Source organism: Diabrotica undecimpunctata, chromosome 5 (assembly GCF_040954645.1).
Source record: "Diabrotica undecimpunctata isolate CICGRU chromosome 5, icDiaUnde3, whole genome shotgun sequence".
Classification (NCBI taxonomy): domain Eukaryota; kingdom Metazoa; phylum Arthropoda; class Insecta; order Coleoptera; family Chrysomelidae; genus Diabrotica; species Diabrotica undecimpunctata.
In genome coordinates this window covers 114,948,255-114,975,090 of record NC_092807.1, presented here as the reverse complement: position 1 = coordinate 114,975,090, position 26,836 = coordinate 114,948,255, and the positions used below count along the sequence as shown (strand labels likewise).

The following is a 26,836-nucleotide window of genomic DNA, read 5'->3' as shown; positions in this document are numbered from 1 at the left end:
TATGGGCAACCGGTGGCCGATAATTGCCACCATCAAAAATTAATACGTTTAGTAGTGAACAGTTAATATTGTTTAGTTAAGAATATGATATCAAACTACAATAGTCATTGTTTCTTCTTGTCCTTTAATTAAAAAAGGAAGGGAGATTGAGAAGGAGTCGGAAAATTCATATACATAATGTATATGTTACTATACGTCATATGCATTACATTACATTATTATAGTTATTATGTTATGTTATTTCCTGAACTTTGTGCCGACGAAGTAAAAGTTTTTTCGTATTTTCGCATGTTAGGACCGTCATAAGTTCTTGGAGTACATTAAAGATGGCATACGTGGTATTGATACAAAAATGAGGAAATGTATTCCAACTGACAAAAAAATGGTAGTGGCTTACAATGTTTTGAAATTTAATATGCTAGGGTTGATCAGCTGTCTTTAATTTCAAGTAAAAACTATATTTATATTTAAATGCAAAAAATGTGGTTTACTAGAAAATAACTGAAACATAGGTCATCAATATAACAATAGGCATTCTGCTAAAGGGCAAATCTTAGGTGACCTGAAAGAGGTATCGCTAGTATCAAAAATTCAAAAAACGAAACTAAACCGATATGGATCAATAGAGTTGACCAAAGAAAAATAACAAATTTATAGACCAGATCATAATATATAGTATATATATATATATATATATATATATATATATATATATATATATAGTATATATATATATATACGAGGACTTTATAAAGTCCTCGTAGACATACCGTCTCAGGACTTGCAACTTAATGTAGAGTCATATGGCGCCATGTTACCAATCCAACGGTAACTTTACCATCTTAATTTTATTCAAGAAATAATGTAAACTAAATTTCAATTAGTAATTTTTAAATGGTTTTTACCCCGATATTTAGTGGCTACATTCATGTATTAACCTGACACTGATGATGGAATATTTATTCCGAAAACGTTTTGTCTATTTAACATAGCTCGACTGGGTTTTTATATACCTTTTTATATAGGATTTTATTAAAAATTTTTTAATATATGGTATACAGCCAACTACAGGAACTTAGTTTCCTTGTGGATATTGTATTTAGAATACTTAATATAGGCGGGATCTATTTTGAATTAGACATTTTTAATTTTTAGGGCTGGAAATACTTCAAGATGTACCTTGTATGTACAAAGAAAAATTCTTATATTTTTTTAATTTAACACAATATTTTACTAGCTAGAAATCAAAAATTTTATGTTTACCCTTTAAAAAAATAGCAATCATTGGGAAAAAAGTGCAAAAAATTAATTTTCTCTTTTAAATTTATACGACCACTTATACATAAGATACAGCCTTCATATTCCGCCTAAAGAAACTATATAGAACTATTAAAATATTTTTTTAAATTTCGTTTGGATAGGTTTAATAAATTTTAGATATTTTTTTTAAGGTTAAAATACGTTTATTGACGTTTCAATTTCCACTTCGGAAATCGTTCCCAAAATACAAACATTGGTAAATTAAACAAATTTTGTTTTTTGTTACTTAGTGAAAAATTCTTCTAATAATTTAATTTTATCTGACTCATATATATTGACAATTCAGACATACATTATACATTTTAAAGTAGACGACTTTAAAATGATATTGCCAATATTGTTGAGTTGCGTTCCTGGGACGATTTTACTTATTAAGATAGTTCATTCGATTACATGAAATCAACTTTAACTTGAGAATATCCGTCAGAAAAGATCATAACATGTAATTCGTCTTTAAAAAGGTAAATACATGTCATCATGACAGAGTGTGACTCTGCCAAATACTCACCCAAATAAATATGTAGAAAGTCTATTAAGACATACATAACACAGTATTTTTAACACAACAAAAAGAACCCATATGTGAATTCAATTCATTCCTCTATTTTAATATGAGTGTTATAAGCGGGACATGGTTTTTAATAACTGGTCCCCACAAGACAGCTAATTCTGACCTGATAACTGTATTAGTCTGCTAAACTAGGTGAAGTAGCCCAACGTAATGAAATCACCGATTTATCGGTATAAATAGTCTCCCTCTCTGCCAACAGCTTCCTTAAGAAGGTGGAAAGTGGTCTGAAGTAGGGGCACTTTATTACTTTTGAGTTGAGAAATTAGCTCTAAAGGCGAAAGAACTAATAAGGTCAATGGCATCAGGTTGCAGAAAGCATGAAAAACTACTGCATTAAAGATCCTGTATAAATATCTTAAGAAAATCACTCATTATGGCAAGTAAAATCAACAACAGCCGTAAGTACTGGCACTTCTTAAATGAAGCAATAATGTAATAATAGCTTATATATAAAAACAGTATATGTACTTAATCTAATACAAGTACATCCACAGGAGACCAAGAAGAGAATGAGGTAGAAGAATTTTATGCAGGAATAATGAACATCGCAAAAAGCCTCAGGAAACAACACATCAACAATATACTAGGCCACTTTAATCCAAAAATCGGCAATGAAAAAGTACATGATATCACTGGAGGATACAAATTAGGCACACGAAATAAAAAGGATGATCATCTGATACAAATTTGCCAAAAAGAAGAGGGTAAGGGGAAATGGGAGGTAGTTTAAATCAGGTGGTATCAAAAAAATTACCGCAAGACAATAGTCAAAATATTGTAAGGAATTAAATTGATTTTGCTTTGATTAATCATAAATTTAAATCAAATATCCAGAGTGCAAAAACCTACCCAAGTATGGACTTCAATGTAAATCCAAACTATCAGACCACAATCCAATCGTTATCAATCCAGACCAAAACCAAAAATATTATGCCGAAACACACAAAAGAAGTGCAAATCGAAATACTTCGAAACGAAGCTAATAAAGAAAAAGTAGCAAGCAAACTTAATGAAGACCTATAAAACTATATATGGCAAACCATAAAAAATACCATAGTTAAAGTACAAAGAGAAGAACTTACGAATACAAAAAGTGAGAAACGTAAAAAATAGATGACAAAAGATATTTTGGAACTCGTGGAAGAGTTCATAGATTCAAAAATTAAAGAAGCAAAAGAAAAGTGAATAAATGAAATGTGTGACGTAATAAAAAAACCTAGACAACAAACATGATACAATTAACCTCAAAAAAAATAAGAGAAACCTTTAATAATAACAAGAAACATAATAAACTCATTCTAGCTGATAGCAAAGAAAGAATAATTATAGAAAGAAGCGAACAAATTCAAGTATGAAAGGAATTTATTGAAAAATTCTTTGGATGGCAGACCTGAATTGCAACAGAAGTGCAATAGAGGTAAACCGTATGATATAATGTGCAAAGAATTAAAAAGCTTACAGAACCCTTCAGACTGGTATAAAGCCCTTCTGTACTAAGAAACCAGTCCACGAAAGCTTGTTGCTTAAATGAATTGATATATTGTAGAATGTAATTTTAAATTCTTTATGTCGGTCCTTTATCGTCTGTTTTACCTTGTAAATTATAAAACTCACAGATTTAAGCCAAACATCTGAAGTTTGGTTTCGACAACCAAGAAATCTTTGAATTTCTACTTTTTGGTTTTTTCCAATATGTTTGTAAATGTTACAATATTTTTTAAAAAATAAAAGTATTCTTACCTATCTTTTTCCCGATTTGTAATAAGCATCATTGTTTGGGTTCATTTGTTTAGATCTGTAATCTTGATCGGCTTTGGACATACTGGAGGAAGAACTTTTGTATTTGTCTAAAAACAAAAACAGGCAATGAAATAGTTAGAGAAAATAACTATTAACATATAACTATTGATTTTAGCTACAGTAAATAGTGGACCACCAATATTTTGTACCAGCCCAGTTATTAATTAAACGGATGTTACTGGTTTCCGTGAAACACCGTATCGATGATTAAGAAACAATACCTCGTATCTCCATTTTTATAAAATAATAAATACATTGCGGCAAACTAATATACACTTAAATATATAACAGTTTGCAATACCCTTTACGTCCAACATTCACAATAATCTTAAAATAATCTCTAAAAAAACTCGTATAAGAGGGAAATCACAAAATAACTCGTATCTCCATAACTGTCAGAAAGTTTAAAGACAAAGCTATTTCGGCGAGAACAAGTTGCACGTGGATGGGACATATCATCATCACCAATGGCGCTACACCTCTTCGTGAGCCTTTGCCGCGTTTACTATTGCCTTCCATGTTTGTGGGTCCTGTGCCAGTAATTCCCATTGTCGCACTCCCATTTTCTCTAGATCTTCTTTGACTGCATCTTTCCACCTTTTTCTAGGCAGCCCTACAGATCTTCTTCCCTCTGGCCTTTCCCAGAACACATTGATAATAAGGCGATTGTCGTTACTGCGTATCACATGCCCACATGATGGGCCATATAAGTTATTTAATCAGTCTGAATCACACTGTGTGACTTGGTTATACTTTTGTTTGTTTATTTCGAGTTCAAAGTGAAAAATATATAAATTAAAAATATATACATTCAAAACCGTGATAATAAGGGTATTTTTATGTATGATGATAAAGAAATATTGGAAGCTTTTAAGATATAATTTCTGTTTATTATCAAATAATTAAATATTATAGAATAATTCCACCGTTTAACAATAATTTTAAAGTGTAATAATAATATTAGCTATATTTTTAAAAGTGACTATCTATTTTATCGTATTTTGTGTTTGAAAACAATAAAAGAAAAAAGAAGTACTTGTGACTCGTTTGGAAAAAATATATAACTGTTTTGGATGGGTTGGAGTAAATAAAAGGGCTATTGGTTAACTATTTTTTTATATCTCTAGCTTTCAATTGTGTTTACAATTATTATCAAGAGCTAAAAAAGACAAAATATCTTACAAGGCTGAACTAGAAAGAAAAAACAATTTTTTTGTTAACTTACTTACTTACTTTTGTTAACAACCAAATAAAAATTAGTTTAGTAAATAAAAATTGCTGCTAATACATCTTAAAAATAATTAATATAAAAACATTTTTTTAATACAAAAACAATTGAATTTATAAATAAGTTAAAATAGTAACCCATTACAAATAAGCCTCAATGTCATAAATGCCAACTTAAAATTTTTACTTTTGACAATTATATTGCCAAAAATAAAATTTCGTTTAAACATTCTTTTTTGTTTAGTATCAAAAAAGAAGATTTATTCACCGTTGACACATGTCTGAAAAAATGTAACAGATATATAGAGAATTAATATTAAAAAATGTCATATTTAATTCTTTCTAGTTCAACCTTGTAAGATATTTTGTCTTTTGTAGCTCTTGATAATAATTGTAAACACAATTGAAAGCTCGAGATATAAAAAAAATAGTTAACCAATAGCCCTTTTATTGACTCCAACCCATCCAAAACAGTTTTATATATATATATATATATATATATATATATATATATATATATATATATATATATATATATATATTTATATATATATATATATATATATATATATATATATATATAAATGTTTTTGATGGGTTGGAGTCAAACTTCAACCCATCTATCAACAAACTTGAAGCATTTGAAATTTGGTCATTGAGAAGAATGATGCGCATACCTTGGGTGGATAGAGTTCGAAACGATGACGTTCTTAAGAGAGCCGGCGTGGAAAGAGAACTCTTTGAATTAATTAAAAAACGCAAGATTGGTTACCTTGGGCACATATTGAGAGGAGCAAAATATGAAATACCACAGTTAATCCTACAAGGGAAGATCGAAGGTAGGAGATGAGCCGGCCGCAAACAATTATCCTGGTTAAGGAATATTAAAGAATGGACAGGAATACACAATACAGGCGAGCTGTGTCACGCCGCCAAGAACAGAATTCTAGTAATGAGATAGTCGCCTACGCACTTTGGTGTATGGCATGTTAAGAAGAAGAAGAAGAAGAAACATGCAATCTAACAATAAAAACAATATGTTCTGTAAACAATAATATATATATATATATATATATATATATATATATATATATATATATATATATATATATATATTTCACTGTCAAATGCACCATAGATATTGATAGCGTGAAATTATCTAAGAAGCTTTGTTTCGCGCCTAAACTCAACACGTAGATATAATGGTCGACCATACAATATAATGTAACAAAAATAACACAGAATTCATTATTTTACATGGACAAATAATTAAAATAATCAAATATGAATATCGCAGCTTTTAGCGGTTATGCAGGTGGTAAAAATAAATTTTAAACCTTTTTGTTTTTTGTGTTACATAAAAGTTAAAAAAAACGTTTCCTATGTTGCTTAACACATTAATATTCATTAAAGTCACGGTTAATTATTTAAAAAATGTTTTCTTGATCCAATTAGCTGGCCTAACCCTGTTTGTGTAGCAATGACACAAAAGTCAGAAACTCCATAAAAAATCGTTAACAACGAAATCACACCCCTAAATTTTACACATCAGAGCAGCTACACACACCCAAATCAAAATTTACGTATATCATCCCCCATTTCTGCCGGTTTAACATTTAAACAACATTCTTTCAAGTTAAACCTCGCAAATGAAATGAAGCGAAAGAAGCGAAATATATATTTTTTACTTCATCCATCAAGGGCAAAACGGTGTAGACATAAGAGCTGAAATACATTTAACACAGCTTCTGTCGACGAGTAAATTTTTTCTAACCGAATAACTCTTTCTGATTTTTCAAGGAAAACTCAAGGAGTAACTGAGAATCCGTTGTGGCGGAAACGCTACTCACAGACCTTAAATGTGATTCAAATTAATATATAAAAAAAACTCAAAGTATATGTCACTAGTATAATTTTAAGCTAGTTAATATTTTTTTATATGGAAGGAAGATGTGGTGGCTTGTGAAGCTTTCTATTTTTTAGAGGTTGTATAGCCGTGAGACTTTTTATTTTATTTGTCAAAAAAAAATATTCAGCAGTTTTTAGATGATGTCCTTCTTTCCTAAAGTAGTTGGGTGCTATTACATTTGTTAATTCTTACAGATGTTAGACCTATATATTTGAAAAAATCTTTAAAAATTATATATGCATGAATCTGATCTGTTTTAAAATTAAGAATTAAATAAGGATATTTGTACTCCGGTGAAAAGTGCGTCGTAGTATTTAAAGTGATTTCAAGAACTCTGAATTCTCAACAGATTTGAAAGGATAAATGAAGATATCCTGCCTTATCCTTTAAGGACATTGGCGATCATCACTGCCCATGTTACTCTGTCTGCAGGAGTTCTGAAGAGTTCTATTGTGGTTTTTTTACTTAACTGTCTTGGTAACAAGCAGAGATCTCCAAAATTCAAAATTATATTTTTTTTAAATACAAATTATTTGAGGCTCGGCTGTCTATGTATTTTTGAGAGGACTCCAGATTCGGAGAGCTAGAAGTAACAGCAGATTCAATTTCGATAAAAAATAGTTTTCTTTGGACAAAAATCAACTTAGTAGTAGCTGAACCAGAAGATCAAACCATAGAAGAAAAAGTTTTAAATTATAAATTAAATTTTTGTTAATTTTAAAGAGACATTCACAGTCACAGAGTTTTTAGTGGATTAAAAATATTTTTAATATTTTCGTATTAAAATACCTTGAACAGGAGAGTACGTTAGGAAAATATGATGTGTTGTAGACGTTGACAATTTATGGCATGATTTTATTCTGTTAGAAAGTTGTAGGTTTTTATATAGCAGGCACATTACAAGTACTGTAAAAGGCGGGAACACTGCAGAAGGAGAAAGCCGGAACGATTGCAGGTACGAGGCATAGCAGGAAAAGGAAAACGAGGTGACAGCAAGTAGGGACATATTTGGAAAACGTGGACGTTTCCTTGGATCGCCACAGCAGCAACTACAGAGAATTGTTTTTGGTATGAGGACATTTTCGAAGCTACAGTGAAAAGGTCAGTCTTAATTTGTTATGACAGAAATGAATGGTTTTTGCATATTTAATACCACAGTGTATATTTACATAAACATTTGAATATGCTAGTGCTAGTACGAGTATAAGTTAAAGTGAACGCAATGAACATCTGACTGATTAAACCTCGATGCTTAATATTTTTCAAATAGATGTCCAACGAAACCATGGTGACGAGTAAAAGAGACACCTACTCACAAAGCATTCATTTGAGGCTGAAAAACCTATTGAATATTTCAAAAGGCTCTTATCATATCAGTCTATTTAGGCTTCCACTTTTAAAAATCTTTCATCTGTGTCGGATAAAGTACAAAAAGCCAGTTACACTGTGTCTGAGTTGATTGCAAAAACTATAAAATTCCATAGAACTGCCGAGACGACTATTTTGCCAGCATGCTGAGAAATTGATAAAATTATATTTGGTGAAGAATGTGACAGAGGTTAAAAAATACATTATCTTATAATATAATTAAAAGCCATATCGAGGACATGTCTAAGGATGTTGAAACCCAAGTAAATGACAAACTCGAAACAGCTGATTTTTTTCGCTTTAAGTGGACGAATCCACAGATATAACTGGGAAACCCCAGGTTGTTGCCTATGTTAGATATATCTGTGAATCTATCGTAATTGAATAGTTTTTATTTTGTAAAGGCCTCTCTGAAAATACAAAAGGACTAGACATTTTTCAATTAGTGAACAGTTATTTTATCACTGCTGGTTTGTCAACGGGGTAGGTCACTTAACAGGGTTTCTGACGTCAGTTCAAGAGGAGAATTCAGATATTATTTTCACACATTGTTTTTTACACAGAGAAGCACTTGTTGCCAAGTTTTTGATGCCTAAACTGAATGACGTTTTGCAAACTGTTGTGAAAATGGTGAACTACATCAAAAGTATGCCTTTAAAAGGAAAATTATTTAACTGTTTGTATTCTGCTGTAGATTCTGAGTATACGCAGATATTGTTACATACAGAAGTAAGATGGTTAACTCTCGGACGTGTCCTTCAAAGATTCTATGTTAGTATTATTTACCTGTGGGCAGTCTGAATATCTCAATTTCCTTAGTGATGACACCTGGTGCACCGAAGTTGCGTTTTTGGCAGATATTATTGGGAAATTGTATGTTTTAAATAACTGCATACAGGAAAACCTAGAAAGCATCCTCATCTCTAATGATAAAATGAGTTCCTTCCAGCAAAAGCTTTTACTGTGCATAAAGAAAGTTGAAAATTAAGTCACTTGGGACATGTTTCAGTTAACAAACATTTGCAATGTAGAATTAAATCTGTCAGACCGTTTTTTGAAAATTTCTTAGTAAGCTGAATGACAATATCAAAAACTATTTTTCCTCCCTCGATACGTCATCAATGGACTGAATGCAAAATCTATACAACGAGTCGACTTATGACACGGACTTCTTCACTACTTATGAAGATGGTGAACTAATAGATATAAAAACCTACCGTGGACTTAAACTTAAGTACAGTAAACCAGTTGAAGAAGCAGAGGCTCAGTCAAAACTAAAGAATATCAAAGTTAATGTAGATGTTGCATCATTTTGGATTCCTTACTTTAATGAATATCCGCTACTCACAAAGAAAGCCATGAATGCAATAATACCGTTCTCAACTTTTTATATCTGTTAATTTGCTTTCTCGTCTATGAACGCCATCAAAAACACAAACCGTTCAAAGCTAAAATATTTAGGATGACTTGAAGGTGTGATTGTCTACAATACGTCCAAGAAAGGATTTAATAATAAAGGGTCATTATTATAAGCACAAATATAGCATTAGATATAGTGTCACTATTTTTTAAGTTATACTTCTATAAGTGAGCTCCACGTTGGAAATTTGTATGGGAGTGAATCTGTGAAATCATTACATATGTAAGATAATGAGTAAGAGAGAGACAGAAGATATATTTTCTCTCTCTCTTCCTCTCTCGAATATAAAAATGTTCCTTTTGTATATATAATTTAATATTATATATATATATATATATATATATATATATATATTATATAAAGATATATATACACATAATATTATACATATAATAAAATATTTATAAATAATACTATTTATTAAATGTTCATAATTATATTATTCTTTTGTATTTCAAAATAATAATCTCAATAAATCACTGTATGATCCAGAACTGTCAATTTTGAAATACATTTGTGTCATGTCCTCGGTAGTGTAGTAGTCAGTATCCCCGCCTGTCACGCGGGAGACCGGGGTTCGATTCCCAGTCGGGGAGGACTTTTTTATTAATATTATTACATTATTGTCATTTTTAAATACTTATGGATTGTAGTGTATTTTTTTATGTATATTATTGTCATTTTTAAATACTTATGAATATTGCAGTTTAATTTGTATTGTATTATTATATTAATAACAAAATAAACAATGAATTTTACTGCAGAGTATGTGTAAAAAAATTTTGCATTCAACTCCTTTCATACATATATGAAAATAAAAATATACATTTTCATCAAAATATTGATTCAATCCTTCATTGTTAGTAAGTTGTTATTAATTCTGTTTCTCTTTCTGCTCTGTCTTACCTATAGAATTACATATGTAATCATTGTGCAGATTGACTTCCAAATAAATTTGTAACGGCGAATGCGTGTATAGAAGTGTAACTTCCACCGGCAGTCCCACTGGACTGCCATACCCGTTTTTTAATTAGACGGACAATCTGTTGTATCCTCCAATATTTTTTATTATCGTCTCTTTTAAACAAAATATTTGTAATTGCATTAAAATTTTGTTTTCCTAATTTTCCTAATTAATTTCCATAATGAGCACGGCATTAACTCAATGAATTATGTTTTAAATTATATCCTTAAAAAAAGTAACATAGCCAAGTGTGCCGTGGCTGAAAGAGTTTTTAAGTTAGTGTGCCTCAAGTTAAAAAAGGTTGGAAACCGCTGACCTTATATAGCAATTGACGGCCTTCTTAAAATTAATATTAAAGTGTTTTAAGATTTTTTTAAGAGTCGTCTGTTTGAAATTCTGTCTTCTGAAATAATTTATTCAATAGACTTGCATCACACTGTATATGATATTATTACATATTTTTTTGTCTCCACTTTACTTCCAATCTATTCTAAGCTACGAACAATAAGTAAAATTGTTTGATGAATATTGATTAGGACAAGTAGGAATTTTCTCCAATGAAAAAATATTTTTAATATTAGTTTACAAAACTACTATTGCACATGTTATGATTATCTATCTAAATTTTTTACTCAAGCTAGTTGGTTTGAAAGGTTTTCAAAACGGTTTAAAATTATGTTCAACTCTTACGAGTTTTTCTATAACTTCACTTAATATTGTTTATGTTTTGTCAATTTTTTTTGTTTTAATAATAAAATCGATATTGATAAGAGTTATTTGTGTTCTTTCAGATTAATTCGTTTTAGGTTATCGTAAACTATGCCGCCATTTTTGAAACTAACAACCAACGCATTGCTCATAAGTCCCTCCTCTTGTATTATCTTGGACCTATTGAATAATATTTAGTATTTATCCAAGAATAAACAATATTAAGGATAAGCTTGACATCTAACATTATTTGATAAGTATCATGCAGAATAACAAAAAATGTGAGAAATCAATCTAAAAGAAGATTCTAACCCCATTGTTTATTTGTGTATTGTTTTAAAAAATACAGACCACTTTAAAAATTAAATGTATTTCTTGAAAATGATATTCTGATCATCAAATAAGCCCAAGAGAATATTGCAATCATTTTGCAAGCAAAAATTGTCTTCCATGTAAATCATTTTAAGTTTGACTAAAAATATTTTTAATGATTGCTGATGTGTTTCTACCTTAAAATACGTTTGGTTCGTTCTGAGCTTTCTGTATATTTTTCTATTTTTCTCACCCTATGTTGTAGCTGCTTATTTCTTTTTAATAACTGCATTTTTCATTTGTTAATTTCATTATCGGAATTGTTTTCGGTTTCTATTTTCTTTTCCTTGCTTAGGTTCTCAAAAAATCCTATGCATCATTTATATCTTGTTTCATGAGTTGTTGTTACAGATGTTGATGATTCTTCTTCTTCAAGTGCCATCTTCGTTCCGAAGGTTGGCGATCATCAGGGCTATACGTATTTTCGAAACTGCTGACCGAAACAATTCGTTGCTGCTACAGCTATACCATTCCCGTAGATTCTTTAGCCAGGAGTTTCGTCTTCTTCCTATAGACCTTTTTCCTGCTATTTTCCCTTGCATAATTATTCGAAGCAGTTCATATCTTTCGCCTCTTGTAATGTGTCCCAAGTATTGCAGTTTTCGTTTTTTGATCGTAAATATGACTTCCTTTTCTTTATTCATTCTTCTCAAGACCTCGACATTTGTGACTCTCTCGGTCCATGATATTCTCAGGATTCTGTGATACATCCACAGTTCAAATGCCTCTAATTTTTTGGTATCAATCTTTTTCAACGTCCATGACTCCATTCCGTAGAACAGCACAGAAAGTACGTAACATCTCATCAGGCGAAGTTTCATTTCAAGGCTCAAATCTCTTCCGCAGAACACTCTTCATTTTAGTGAATATGGATCTGGCTTTTTCTATTCTTATTTTGATTTCTGCTGAGCTATCGTTGTCTTCATTTATAAAAGTGCCTAAATATTTGTATTTGCTAACTCGATCGATAATTTCATTGTGTAAATATAAATTTTGGACATTTTGTGTTGATTTCGATATTACCATAAATTTAGTTTTCTTTATGTTCAAAGATAGTCCATATTCTTCGCTGCAGTCTGCTATCTTATTCACCAATAAGATGATGTTAGTTGATGATTAGAAAGCGTAATATATGTGACCTAACTTTACCAAAATAGCATATATATGCATAAAATGACACACAAAAACTAATACTATAATAATTAAGAATCTAAAATATTATAGTACAAATTTATAATTAACTATTTTTCAAAATTTTTTATTTAAAACTTTTGCCTTTTATTACTCAAAATGTCTTTGGACACAGCATAAGTTCGTTCTACATCTACCGACTTTATAGGGCAATATTTTAGTTTATTTGAATAATTTGCCAAGTTGTACGATCTTTAGAAAAATTGCCTTCAAAAATACATACAACTTTTCTTAAACAATCGAAGACCTCATTTTTTTTTCTAATACATTTGTCGGTCTGGATCATCATCGCCTAGTTGTTGAAGAATTTGCGTTTTGTACGGTTGAAGAAACTTATGTAATTTCAACACTTTTCTAACCGCCTTATGTGAAAGTTCTGTCATTGCAGATACTTGAAGTGTTGATGCAGTAGGCTCTATTGCAAAATTTCCAAGGACCTCAATTTGGGATGCTTCACTCAGTTATCTTGAGGCATCTTTTTTTTTTTTATTTTGCACTGATCCCGTTCAGAATCCAAAAAACCGATGTTCTTAACTTTTAAAATTAAGTTTTTATTTAACGAACAAAAATTCCGACGGGCACTTACCATTAAACATAATAGTCCGGGAGATAGCATTACAAATACAAAAGTTATAATAAGCTAGGTGATATTAACACCCTGTATAATTATTAAACAATAATTATACAGGGCCATCAACAGAATCAACAAAAACCTCATTAAATTTTCCATTTAAGCCAAAGTTTCACAATTATTGCTTCACCCTGTATAATTATTATTTATACCATTGGATAGCATTTTTTATAGTCTTTTCAATGATATATGACAAGTAGGGGTTTGCAATGTAAACTTTTTGTTTGTGGTGGGTGGGGTCTAGGTAGTTGATGGGGGTGAGTTCTCTTTCATGTCATTTTAGTTTCCCTAGCTATCCTAGAAACGGTTTCAAGTATTTTTAGATATCAGCTTTTGTTCGTGAGATATAGCCCATTGTAAGTTTTAAAATTGACACACTGTAGATCTGGAGACAAGGGTATTAATAACTGAATTAATTTGTGAAGGTGGATGATGAGAGTTGGAATGCAAGTAACGATTGGTATGGGTGAGTTTTCGATAAACAGAATGATGAAAACCTTCGAACTGGTTTTTCATTATGATAACGTGGAGAAACGGTAGGGATGAATCCATTTATACCTCCATCGTGAACTGGATACTAGGATGTATACAATTCAGGTGGGTTTGAAAAAACACCAAAGCATCCCTGCCATGGGGCCAAATGATCAATTTGGTTTGAACATTGGCTGGGGGTAGTCCAGAGCACTATCTACATCAAGTTCTTCTACCAGCTCCGATGAAGTGAACCAGTTATCGGCCATAATTTCGGTGAATCCTTTAAGCGGTTTACATAGACGGAAACCTGATTGAGTGGGTTTCAAAAGCCTACGTTCTTCTTCGGAAAGTTCAGTTTCGTCACTGTCCTTTCCTATGTAAATGTAAAGCATTATAGAGGTAAGGCAGCCAAGCACCTTTGTTTTTTCCCATTAAATAAGAACGCTGTCGGTATTTAAAATCTAAAGAAGTTGGATGATCGTTCAAACCACCTTTCGCTCTTATGACCCCAAAAAAATTCTCCAAGGGATCTTGGCTTAAGCGCCTCGTCAAAAGATAGTTCATATTATATCGTTTGCCTACATCTTCGAGCTTCTCTAATTTCTTCTTCGGTGGGGGGTGGTTGCCGATCATCTTCATTCATTTGAAACATGGGATCCTCAATCTCGCCATCTTCGTGGTTGCCGCTAGGCAAGAAGAAATTAGAGAAGCCATCGCAACACTGAAAAATAATAAAGCTCCCGGTTCGGATAATCTCCCTGCCGAACTTTTCAAAAATGGCGGCGACCCCCTCATGAAACACATGCATAAACTGATAACTTCAATCTGGCAACAGAAAGAAACACCCACAGACTTGAAGTTAGGTGTACTGTGTCCTATACACAAAAAGGTAGACATGATGGTGTGTGATAATTATAGAGGCATCACTCTACTCAATATGGCATATAAAGTGTTGTCCAACGTATTGTACAAAAGACTCCTCCCCTACGCCGAACAAATAGTGGGAGGATATCAGTGCGGTTTCCGTCCTAATAAATCAACAACGGACCAGATATTTACAGTGAGGCAAATCCTTGAAAAAACCCTAGAGTTCGGCGTCGACACCCACCACATATTTGTTGACTTCAAAGCCGCATACGACTCCGTTAATAGAAATAAACTTCTACTTGCTATGGTAGAATTTCGCATTCCATTTGATTTTGTCCGGTTAACTGAACTTACACTCACAGGTGCAGAGAGCATGGTAAAAATCCAAAACGATCTCTCAAGACCCTTCCATTGAAAAAATGGACTAAGACAGGGTGATGGACTATCGTGTCTCTTATTTAACCTGGCATTAGAAAAAATAATTCGAGAGTCGCAGATTACTACGAATGGTACTATCTTTAACAAATCAGTACAAATTGTCGGATATGCAGATGACATAGACATCATAGGTAGGTCCACAGAATCTCTGACTGAAGCATTTCGGTCGTTAAGAGCATCTGCACACAGAATGGGACTAAATATAAATGTTCAAAAGACCAAATATATGTGTTGCACTAGGTCAAGCAACCCGACACCTACACGAATAATAATTGATGACCTAGAACTGGAAGGTGTTGACACCTTCATATACTTAGGGTCGCTGCTAACCAAAGATAACAACGTCAGTGAAGAAATAAAAAGAAGAATAGTGTTCGCCAATAAGTGTTACTATGGCTTAAGAAGACAGATGGCCTCAAAAATGCCTAGAAAAATTAAACTGACTGTATACTAAACACTAATAAGACCAGTGCTAACATATGGTTCAGAATCTTGGAGACTAACACAGAATGACCAAGAATTGCTCAAACGTTTTGAGCGAAAAATACTAAGACGAATATATGGAGGCATAAAAGAACAAGGTTTGTGGCGCAGGTGTTACAATTTTGAGTTGTATAGAAAGTTTGGAGAACCTGACGTTGTAAAATTCATTAAGGTAGCACGCCTCAGATGGATAGGTCATGTAATCAGACGAGAGGAAGATGCCATAGCCAGAAAAGTTTTTGACCGAAGAGGGCCGATCGGACAACGAAGAAGAGGAAGACCGAGACTTAGGTACCAAGACAACCTAGAAAATGATTTGAAGTCTATCGGAATTAGAGCATGGAGAAGAGTTGCCAGAGACAGGGGCGTATGGAGGATTGTTCTGAAGAAGGCTTTGGCTCATAAAGAGCTGTAACGCCACTGATGATGATGACATCTTCAAGCAGCAACTGCACAGACTTATTTGATATAGGAATACCTACAATGTTTTGTCCAAGTAATATTAGAAGGCAAGTAGGACGAAAGAAAAAATCTTGGCTACGAAACATCAGAGATTGGACCCACAAAAAAGGAAATGAATTAATTCATCAAGCCCAGAATAGAGAGAAATTTGCCATATTGATTGCCAACTTCAACAGAGAGGTCACTTAGAATGAGGAGGACAATGTTTTGTAAAATGTTATAAATGTGTTTTTACTTTGATATATTGTGTTACCTTTTTGACACGGAAGCAAACTGTTCTTGCCTTTAACGCGGATTGTTGAAATCATGTCAGACATTCTTTTTAAAATATCATTTTGATATTTTATATCGTTTTTATGTTGTTATATTTATATATTTTATGTCGTTTATTATACCATGAATCGTGGTTGCGCGCTTTACGTACCTCGGTAGTTGTTGGAAGCATATTGAGGGGGGAGAACATCAGATCAAACAGGGTTGCCAAAGTTCAGCATAATATGACACTAAAGATCTCAGAGAGCGATGTGTTCGTTTAAGGGTTAAAAAACCGATTAATTAGTTAATAAAAAATAATAGAAAACACACATGGAAGAAAAATAAAGAAGTAAAAATCAGAGAATAGTTAAAAATAGATAGCAATAAAAAATCAACTTATCAAGTATATTCATTAATCAGCCAATCGCGTCCTCTGCTGAACATAGGTCTCCCTCAGTTCTTTCCAGTGTTCTCTACACTGGGCCGCTTGTAGCCAGTTTCCCGCTACACGTTTTATATCATCAGTCCATCTAGTCGGTGGTCGTCCTGGGCTTCTTTTATAGTTTATGGGCCTCCATTCCATAATACGTCTTGTCCGCCGTCCATCTTGTGTTCTGCCTAAGTGCTCTGCCCAGTTCCATTTAAACGTCGTCAAGGGTCATTAAGTATAGTAGGACAAAAGAAAACAATAAAAGACGAAGAACTTATAAAACATGCAATCAAAATATAACAAAAATATATTATAAAGCAGAAATAAACAGCGAACACAGAATTAAGCATTATCCAAACATGAGAAAAATCTTATCTTTATTGACTCTTTAAGTAAAATAATCTTGAAACATTAGGAGTTATAGCCACTCCCAAAAGTAAATGCGTTTCCTTAAATTCGCACTCTGATAAGCAAATGAGCCTATTTGTTTCAGCAGAGGAACACAATAATTTCCTAAATAGTGGATAAAATGTGACGAAAGACTTTTTCGTGCACAGCAGCTACGTCTCAAGTGATTTCCTTTGCTTTGTCACCCTCGTTTGCCAGAAAATTGTTTTAGCAAAAGTTTCTATGGCCATGAAAACTTCTTTGCCGCAGCTCTCCAGCGAAATATGTTAGCAATTTATCGAAATATATTGCAGAAATATTAGGTGAAACCGGAAAATGTTATTTTACGAGATGTTAATAATTAAATTCTTTAAAAGGAAAATCATAATAGGAACGTCTCCGTATTCTAATAATGTAGGATAGAATTTTAAGACCAATATGTGTTAATATTTAAATTATTTCTTGTTTGGGAAATTAATAATTGAAAAGAGCTATTTACAAGTCAGTTCCATTATTGAGGTAAAATTTAAGTAAGCATTTTAAATCTTGAGTACAATGTTACCAACTTTGAGCGGGTTTCGTTTTTCTGTAGGAGTGAAGGAAAGCATGAGTGACTAGCAATTACCTTAAAAATTTAATAGTGTGGAAGACAAGACACGATATCGATTAGATAGCCATAGCTAGAGGAACATATTTTCACGTTTCTCATTTTTAATGAGAATTAACTTATTTTATGGCATGTATCAATCATGTATTAACATATTTTTTAAAAGATTTTTTTATGCTGGAATATTAGGCACGCATATACTCTACAAGTCAGTACAAAAAATAAACTTTCAGGTCTCGAATAATCACTAAATACTGGGTATTATGAAAATAAAAGTCAATAATCAGCGAAATAAGCAACATTTTAGATCCCTGCACGATTTAAAAAAACAATGGGAAATATTTTTGGAAAATTAATTCCTATCTTTAATTATTGATTGCGAGAAAAAAGATCTTATAGACATAATAATAGAAATAACATAATAGCAGTATAGCCGCGTTTTCACGATGACAATTGGTGAGACAATTGTCAGAAGACAACTGACTGACATGAAATTATTGTCTTCGTCTAAACACTTCAGGCCAATTGCTTTGCCAACTGCCCTCACAATTGGTCCAAAATTCAGTTGTTTCCGGGAATAGACTGAGGACAATGAGCTGCGCACAGTGAGCCCCCCCCCCCCCACTCGAAATCTCAATTGTCGCGACAATTGGCGCCGTGTGAAGTATGTAGACCAGTAGTGCTGTCTTGTTTTTTGCTAGTTCCCTCACCGGACACCACAGATGACGAGCAGTCGGCCATGTTTTAGCTGTCTACTGCCATGGCAATAGTTGGCCCCGTATAAACACCTTCTCGTTCAACTGGACTGGCCTCCAACAATCCGCAACCACGTGATGACAATTGTCCAATGACAATTGTCTCGCCAATTGTCATCGTGTAAACGCGGCTTATGGAGCAGAAATAGTGCAAACAGCTCTTTGTAGAATGTCTCGGTATATATGTAGTTAAAGTCGCGTTTACACGATGACAATTGGCGAGACAATTGTCATTACGTGGTTGCGGATTGTCGGAGGTTTAACGAGAAGATGATTATAAAGGGCTAACTATTGTCATGGCAGTAGACAGCTAAAACATGGCCGACTGCTCGTTATCTGTTGTTTCCGGTGAGGGAACTGGCCAAAAACAAGACAGCACTACTGACCTACACCGTTCACACGCGCCAACTGTCGCGACAATTGAGATTTCGAGTGGTGGGGGGCTCACTGGGCGCAGCTCATTGTCCTCAGTCTACTCCCGGAGACAACTGAATTTTTGGCCAATTGTGAGGGCAGTTGGCAAGGCAATTGGCCTGAAGTGTTTAGACGAAGACAATAATTTCATGCCAGTCAGTTATCTTCTGACAATTGTCTCGCCAATTGTCATCGTGTAAACGCGGCTTTAAGTCGCACTGAGAATGCAGAATGCAAATTTGCTGGATTTTACGCACTGTTTTGGGAGCAAAGACAAGTTACACGTAGAGAACTCTCCAAAGATCTTTACGGCGGGGCTCTATTACGAGTAAAACTACTTTTTTTATTTTAATTTATAATGCAAACTAGAATAAAACTAAGAGACATTAGATATATATATATTATAAAATACAATATAAGTAATTGTCTTCGAATAGAAAAATAAGAGGCATGAATTTTAATAAAAAGACTCAAGTCTTAGCGAGAATTTTATTTTAAAATTGTATACTTTATTAAATATTTTTTGATAGCTAAACACGGTGGGGCTTCCGGGAACTAAGTCGATCGATTATGGAAAAACTATAGTTAGTAAAATTTCGATAGGTAATTTCAAATCTTGAATATGTTGCCTTGTGAGTCCAGTTCAAATACGTAAAAAGAAATAAGTATAAGACTTACTCACAATCAATTTATTCTACCACCAACGACCGGTTTCGCTTACTATAATTGGCTATGCATCTTCAGGTTAACGGTACATAGTAAACTAAATGCATAAATAAATTAGAACATCTGTCTTATTCTACCTTGTCACAGTGCTGTCTGTTCTAGATAAATAATCTTAATAAAAAATACATATTTCTAAATAGACCTTTTCAATAAATATAAATAACTTTTAAATAATATAACATCACATTTAATTTTCAACAAACAATTTACATAAGACATATATTCCTAGCCTAGTTGTTTATATCTATTCCCCTCAAGAATTATTCTTAATCGCTAGTTCCGAATAGCGACAGTGGCATAAATCAGCGAAGGTGTTAGCACTATTAATATTTTAGTCATATATTAGCTGCAAATAGTGACTTAAACTTGTTTATTTAATATAATAATTATTGTAATATATATATATATATATATATATATATATATATATATATATATATATATATATATATAAGAAAAAAGATGTACTTGACTGTGACTGTGACTCGTTTGGAAAAAATATATAAATATGTTTTTTTATGGGTTGGAGTCAGTAAAAGGGGCTATTGGTAAACTATTCTTTATGTTAAGCTTTCAATTGTACTTACAATCTTTATCAAGAGCTTCTAAAAAAATACAAAACATCTTACAAAGTGAAACTAGAAAAATAAATTTTAACTCACCAAATAAAATTAGTTTTGTTAGTAAATCTAAACTGCTAAACATCTTAAAAACTATTTTAAAACAATATCCAATAAATGTTTCTCTAAATTTAGTAATTTTGAAAAACTTTTTTAACAAAAATAATTGAATCTATAAATAAGTTAGAATAGCGACCAATTACAAATAAGCCTCAATGTCATGAATGCCAACTTACAATTTTCATTTTTGACAATTATATTGCCAAAAAATAAAATTTTGTTTAAAAAATTCTTTTTTATTTAGCAATAAAAAAGAAGATTTATTCATCATTGATAGATGTCTAAACAATGTAACAAGTATAAATATGGAATATTAAATTAAAATGTGATATTTTAACGAATAAACTATAAAGAAATAATATAATTATAAATTTTGCTTAGATTTTGAATTTGTAATCTTTTGTTTAAATTATTATCACTTCTGCTAATACAAACCATTTCTAAAAATGTCCTTTTGAATTTATTACTTTCATTACATAAAATTTTAATGTTATCAAAAACCATTTTTTATGTAATGAAAGTAATAAATTCAAAAGGACTTTTTTAGAAATGGTTTGTATAAGCAGAAGTGATAATAATTTAAACAAAAGATCAGAAATTCAAAATCTAAGCAAAATTTATAATTATATTGTATAATGATTTTGGTCAAAACCATTATTTTTCAAAATGTAGTCAGGAAAACATTCGATTTCTTAAATTTGATTTTGATTCCATTTATGTTTTTTACTAGTTTTTGGATCCATGAATCCATTTTGGGCGGTTTTGTCTTCCTCCATTTTCATAAGTAAATGATCTTTTTTACTCTATTTTCATACTGTCTCGTATGTCTTCTATAAGTTTCCTGTGTCCTCTCTTTACTCGTTTACCTGCTAATCTAAATGTTTTGCTTCTTATGTAATTTTCGTCTCTACTTTCCTTTCGCACTTATTTAAGGCAAAATTAAAGAATATGACGCTTAAAGGATATTCTAGAGATAGAAAACTGAAGAAAAATAAAAAATCTTAAATTTTTCTGTTTTTTCAAAGTTTTCCATCTCTATAATGCCCATTTATCGTCCTATTTTTCTTATTTCTTTAATTTTGCCTTTCAGTTTCAGTTTTTGTTGAAAGAATTTGGTCACCCTATCTTTTAGTATCTGTCTATCTTCCAAATCATATATATATATATATATATATATATATATATATATATATATATATATATATATATATATATATATAATGATTTTGGTCACAACCATTAGTATTTTTCAAAATATAGTCAGGAAATCATTCAATTTCTTAAAGTTGATTTTCTCGTTATATTGTTTTAACATTTCAGAACTTACTGTTGGTCTGATGGTACTGATGGTCTGACTAGTGTTTTATCAGTTCGTATCTTGGCTACCCCGGACACGTTTGTTGCCTTCAACGGTGCGTTTAATGATGCTACTACTGTGCTACCTTTCATCAACCGCTTCTCTACATATACATATACATACATACATATATATAAATATATATATATATACATATATATATAAATATATATATATATACATATATATATATATATATATATATATATATATATATATATATATATATAATAATACGATCAACAAATTTTTAAAAGCAAGGCCCACTTCTGCTCTGTAATTGTATACTATACCTAATGAGATGTTTCAAGAAGTTTCTAATGAACTGGAATTTCCTTCAATTTCAAATTTATTCTTAAGCCTTGATTTATTTAGGTATATACATCAGAAAAGCTCTTTCATTTATTTCTTTTTATTTGAAAGAAATCAGAATATCATAAACGTAGGTATTGACTGGATTGAATGATCCTTAAGGCCTAGCCGTAATCTCGGAGCATCGATGAAAAAACCAACTCCGGAGAAAAAGATTTCCCGTGGGCAAATTAGAAATTGCGATTTTCTGAAACCATACTTCTGATAAATAGTGTAGGATAATATATTTGGGTATATTTCAGTTTTTGGTTTAGTTTATTGTAAAAATATTTTTAAATCTTATTATCCTAATAGTATTTCTATATTACTAAAATTTTAGCAATTGTAAGGAAGGTGTTTTAGTTATTTATGGACGACGAAAATTAAGTAGATGTTTATGCCTGAGGGCGATCTTACAAACACGAGGTACTCCGGCCTGAGTGTTTCTAAGTCGCCCGAGGATATACACATCTATTAAGGAGCATACAAACTTTAATGACATACTATTTTGTTATCGTATTCACAATCTAAATATTTTTAAAATAAGCAGAAATTGCAAAAATAAGTGAAAAAAGCAATACAAAACTTGCTACTAAAGAAAGCGAGATACACATACGACATAGAATATGACAATTTACGAAACTGGATGGCGGAAAACCGTGTAAAACATATTAATGAAACTTGAAAAAGAAATATAAAAAGTTAAAACTTCTGAAACGGAAAAGCAATAGGAGAAGATAAAATAGCAGTGAAACTGGTATCTCATCTGAAGAGAAATCAATAAATAAATAAGTAAGCTAATACAACAAATATAGACACAAAACACACTACCAGATGATGGCAACAGAGATGTTATCGTCTTCTTCTTCTTCATGTGCCGAGCTCGATTATCGAGCGTTGGCTATCAAATTGGCTACAGTAATTTTGTTGACGGCAGCTCGGAAAAGAGATGCAGAGAATCTGTTAAACCAATCTCTCAGGTTTCTAAGGCATGACGTTCTTCTTCGACCTGGCCCTCTTCTTCCGTCTACCTTGCCTTGTATTATTAAATTGACATAAATGAAATCTCTCCGGGTGGCCAAAATATTCAAGTTTGCGATTTTTAACTGTTTTGACGACTTCCGTAACTTTTCCCATCCGATGCAAAACAGCTTCGTTACGAACTCTTTTCACCCAACTTATTCGTAGGATTCTCAGATACACCCAGATTTCAAAGGCTTCCAGTTTCTTGAGAAGTGTATCCGTCAAAGTCCAACCTTCGACACCATACAAAAGATTAGGGAACACATAACATATCACAAATCTAATTTTCAGGCTTAAAGTAATATTGTTTCCACATAAAAGTTTCTTCATCTTAAAGAATGCAGCTCTGGCCTTCTCTATCCGTATTCTAATTTCTTTACTCATGTCCCAGTTCTCATTTAGATTACAACCAAGGCAAGTGATACTGTTAGTTCTCTCCAGTTGTTCACCATAAGCTGTTACCACGTCCGGTTGTATTGGCGTTTTACTGACGACCATCACCTTTGTCTTTGCGGTGTTTAGCTTAAAGCCATATTCACCACACGTTGTGGTAATCCTATTAATTAGATGTTGAAGTTCTTCGTAATTGCTTGCAGTTAACACTGTGCCATCCGCATATCTCAAATTATTAATATTGGCGCCATTCCTTTCCTCAAGAATGGAGATCAAGCATCCTAATACCTCTCTTTAAAAAGGGAGACAAATCGGACCCGAAAAATTACAGAGGAATTAATTTATTAAACACAACACTAAAATTAACCATCAAAGTGATAACAAATAAACTGAATAAAATTATAATACTAGCAGAAGAACAACAAGGTTTCCAGTGAGACAAGTGCAAGAGGAATCATAAGAATAGAACAAATTGGCATATCCATGTTTCGTGGACCTTAAGAAGGCATTTGACCATGGCAAATTAAAAGACGTTATTCACTTATTGTAAATAAGAGAGATACCTCTAGGGATAATCAAAACAATCGAAAATATCTACTAAATCAACACAATAAAAGTAAAAGTAGAAGAAGAACTAACTGACCCTATTGAAGCTGACAATCGGATAAGACAGAGAGATTCCCTGAGCCTCTTATTGTTCAACCTGATTATGGTTGAAATAATAAAAAAAAGTTAAAGAACTAAAAAAGGATACCAAACGGTAGAACAACAACTTAAAATAATCTGCTATGCATACGACGCAATACTACTCTCTCAGATTGAAGATGATTTACAACATATGCTGTCCCAATTTAATGCAACTGTCAGAAAACTTAACATGTTAATTTCCCCAAAAAAGACAAAATGCATTGTTTCAACAGCAAATTTACTAAGATGTAAAATGGAGCTGGAAGGTCAGATAATAGAACGGGTGATGGGGTTTAAATATCTAGGCATCACATTATCTAGCTACGAAAAGCTCGAAACTGAAGTGGAAGATCAAGTGAATAGGGCAAACAGAGTCGCAGGCTGCCTGAATGAAACAATATGGACAAATAAAAATATCAGAAAAGAAATGAAAGGTAGAATTGAGGGGTATAGTTTCAAAGTGTACAATCTCCATATTTCGGAAAAAATGAGTTAGATGTCCCATTACGTTGAATTTTTAGTCCTGAATCGAAACAATAAAAAAACGCTTTTCAAAATAGTCATTCTCCAATAAATTTTGAGGGTAGAAAATTAGACTTTAATTCAAAACGTACAATCTCCAATGACATTTAATTTTCAAACCGTACAATCTCCTATCCAATATTTAAAACCAAAAAATGTAAAAACACAACGCTAAAAACGTTGTGTTTTTACATTATATATTGTTTGTGTTAGTTGCATGTGATTTGTGAAGCAGCACAGTTTGTTTATTAAAGTAGTATCATATTTTTTCGAATTCTTAAAATAATAAATCGTGTAATGGAGGTAAATGTTACTCCTGTAGCTAGTAATAAAGCACGAAAAAGACAAATTACCACATCATGGAAAAGAATTCAGCAAAAAAAATTGAGGTAAGTTGCATCAAAGGATTTTGTATATCTTTCTATAAACATGGATTTTATTTTAGGTATAGTCCACATTCGCTCCCAATTTATTCGAAATGTGGACACAAAAGTGGTGCTTTTCAATGTACGTTACTACAAATGAACGAAATAATACGTTTCCACTCTAAATTTTATGGGACGAAGGAGAAAACATTTCAAGATAATTTTCTGTTGAAATTGTGCAAAACAGTTCCAATACAGCGTAAACGCCCAAAAAATTCGCAACATAATGCAAAAACATTTCAAAAACGATTTTATATTCTGACTAACGAAAACAGAATGTTGGCTGTGTGTAAGAAAGCTTTCATGGAAGTTTTGGGGTATAACAAGGAGACGAATTGATACAGTTTCAAAAAAATTTCTATAGAACTTCCCCTTCCTGCAATGGAAAATCGAGGTGGCGATAGAAAGCTGGAAAAGTACATGTTGAAAAAAAAGTGCTGTAATGGATTTTATTAACAAATTCCGCGTAATTGAATCTCATTATTGCCGGGGTCAAAGCCAACGATTATATCTGGATTCTTTTTTGAATATAAAGTCGATGTGGAAAATGTACTTAAAAGAAAATGAAAACCTTCCAGTAAAAGAAAGCTATATCAGGAAAATTTTTAATACACAATATAGCCTTGGTTTTGGTTCTCCTAGAACCGATGCATGTTCGAAATGCTTACAATTGACTGAGAAAATAAAAGCGTGCCATGATAACGACATGAAAGCCAACTTAATCATCCAAAAAAGGGTATATACGTTGAGGTCCAAAGCATTTTATACCCTTTTAAAAGAATGGGAGGAAGGTGTAGAAACGTTTTCTTTTGACTGTCAGAAAAATCAAGTTTTGCCTAAGATTCCGAATCAACAGGCGTATTATTTACGTCAATTTTATATGTACAATTTTACCGTTGTCAGAGGAACTTCCAAAAGTAATTTAAATCCATCTAATGTCACTTCTTTCTGTTGGACCGAAAACGAGTACAAGAAGGGTTCGAACGAGGTTGCCTCCTGCATTTATTACATTCTTGATCGGCTAATTTTGGAGGCGATATTCATACTACATATAAGGGCTCATGTGTGATGGATGCGGAGGCCAAAACAAAAACACGATACTCATATCTATGTGTTGTTATTGGTTTTCTTAGACAAGATAAAATTAGAAAAATTGAAGTAATATTCCCAGTGAGAGGATATTCTTTCATACCTCCAGACCGGATTTTTGGGAATATCGAAAAGGATATTAAAAAAAGGAGATAATTTTAAAACCACATGAATATCTGGAGATGTTTTCAAAGTATAGTACTGTTCATTGGGTTGGAGAATTAGTCGAAATATATGACTGGAAAAATGAAACAAGCAAGCACATTAATTCTCCAGGACAATGGCATTTTGCTTTCTCAAAAATGAAGAGGATTATTTTAACTAAAGCTCTCAAGGCACAGTGTTAGTCCGCGGTGAGTTAGCTTATAAGACGGATGTTGTTGTGGGAAAATCAATAACAAAAAAAAACTAAGAACATTGAAAGAATGAAACCTGCCAAAATTCCGAAACATAATGTCGTGGTCAATAACAACAAAAATATCGATGTTAATAATTTATTATGTTGTCATTTTGGGGAGGACTGGAAAGTG

The 26,836-nt window shown here is 32.2% G+C and overlaps 1 long non-coding RNA gene across 2 annotated transcripts in view; it reads right to left on the bottom strand.

Moving 5' to 3' along the window:
- Positions 1–26,836, bottom strand: part of LOC140440755 (uncharacterized) — a 57,132-nt gene that overhangs the window by 5,722 nt on the left and 24,574 nt on the right. For both annotated transcript variants that reach the window (XR_011950922.1, XR_011950921.1), the window contains one exon: positions 3,632–3,738. This is a non-coding gene — a long non-coding RNA (uncharacterized lncRNA). The remainder of the gene's footprint in view (positions 1–3,631; positions 3,739–26,836) is intronic.